This window comes from Miscanthus floridulus, chromosome 6, assembly GCF_019320115.1.
Source record: "Miscanthus floridulus cultivar M001 chromosome 6, ASM1932011v1, whole genome shotgun sequence".
NCBI classification, from domain to species: Eukaryota; Viridiplantae; Streptophyta; class Magnoliopsida; order Poales; family Poaceae; genus Miscanthus; species Miscanthus floridulus.
The window spans coordinates 61,410,209-61,411,999 of record NC_089585.1 but is presented as its reverse complement, the minus strand read 5'-3'; the positions used below and the strand labels follow the sequence as shown (position 1 = coordinate 61,411,999).

The window sequence follows — 1,791 nt, the reverse complement described above, 5'->3', positions numbered from 1 at the left end:
GTGGGAGCCGGATTCACCACCGGGGAGTAGGTGGGGGCTAGATCCACCACCATGGAGGAGGAGGGGGCCGGATCCACCATAGGGGACTAGGGGCACCACCATGGTGGGAGCGAGGAGGGGCGCTAGTGTTGTGGGAGGGAGAGGGAGAGAGAGAGGTCAGCCGATGTGTGAGAGAGAGGCATCGGTGTGTGAGAGGGAGGCGTTAGTCGTGCGATGCTTGCTCAGTGTGGTGAGGATGGGCGCTGGCGGCTAATGGGCTAAGGGAGAGGTAGGCGGGGAGGAGAGTGAGAATGAGTGAATCAAACCCTAGTCCCATATATATACTCAAAGGGATAAAGCGGGCTGAGATGGGCTTTTTCAAATCTGAGTGGGCTTGGCCATATTAACCGAGACAGGCCTTATAAGAGGTCCGCTTGGGAAAATCAATTTTCCCAAGGCGGGCCCCTGCCTCGGTTAATAGATTTTCGGAGATTTTTAACCGCCTCGGTTAATAAAAAATAACCGCCTCGGATAATCTAGGCATTAACTGAGGTGGTTGAAATGACTGCCTATCTCTGAGACATATTTGTAAATACTGCACAAAAGATTTTGTGTAGTAGTGCAACAAGTGTGACAAATGTTCTGCGACTGTTCCTCACAAAAATTTCCCAATGGGCAAAACCAATACCCTGAGGGGAAAATTTTCAAACTTCCAGCAAAATTCCATGGAATCTATCCCTGAGGCATGGGAGAGGCTACAGGATTACATCTAGTCATGCCGGCACCATAGGATTGATTATTGGATCATGCTCCAAAACTTCTACGATGGGCTGACGCCCATGTCAAAGGGGCACATTGATGCTGCTGCTAGAGGCACGTTTCTTTCCCTCACCATCGATGAAGCTATGGCTCTCATCGATAAAATGGTGTCCAATCAAAGCTAGGGGAAGGTAAAAGGCATGTATAATATGAAGGAGGCAGATATGCTTGCCACAAAAAATGATTTGTTGTTAAAAAGACTGGATGAACGTGATGCTGGCAAAGAAGCTATCAAAAGCACCGTCTAGGGCATGGACTCACATATGACATGTGAAGTTTATGGAGAAGTCAGACACTCGAGGAACGACTGCCCTGAGACCAGTGAAGAAGCATCATATATCAACAACGGGTTCCGACAGTAGAACAATAATGGGTGGAATAATCAATCCCGCTCACAAGGAGGTAATTCGAATTTCAACTCAAATTTCAATTCGAATCAACCTTCCTTGAAAGACCTAATCTTAGGCTAGGCTAAAATCAATGAAAATATCACTATAAAATTTATGTTTAATGATAAAATGATTGAAAATATAAATTCTAACTTGAAAATTTATCATCCACCGTTAAAAACCAATTAAGTTTTAATAAAATGATTGAAACACAAATAGCCTCAAATAGTTGCTGCTATTCATGTCAACAACATGGGGAAAATCCCGGGGCAACCCGAGAATTCCCCTGAGTTTGTTCATGTATCTATAGACCAATGAAGGAGGAGAGATCCTGCCCGATAGACTATAAATGTCGAGCCCTTGCCAAAGGTAAATTGGTAGTTATCTTTTAAAAATTCAAAATTTCAAAAAAAATTAAAATTCAAAATTTAAAATTTTACTTCAAAATAAAATCTTTCAGAAAAATAAATGAAAATCATTTTTTGAATAAGAATAATTTTGTTTTACCAGTTATCATTTTTGCAATAATTATAAAAATTAAAAATTTAATAAAATTTTGTTGGAAAATTCAATTTCGAGTAGACCAGTTGGGAATTTGAGTCGA

At 41.6% G+C, this 1,791-nt stretch overlaps 1 non-coding gene across 1 annotated transcript; it reads right to left on the bottom strand.

Annotated features, from left to right (window-relative positions):
* Positions 1-665: 665 nt before the first annotated feature.
* LOC136461977 (small nucleolar RNA R71) lies at positions 666-772 on the bottom strand. The gene has a single exon (XR_010760510.1). It is a non-coding gene; the product is annotated as a small nucleolar RNA R71 (small nucleolar RNA).
* Between the last annotated feature and the right edge of the window lie 1,019 nt (positions 773-1,791).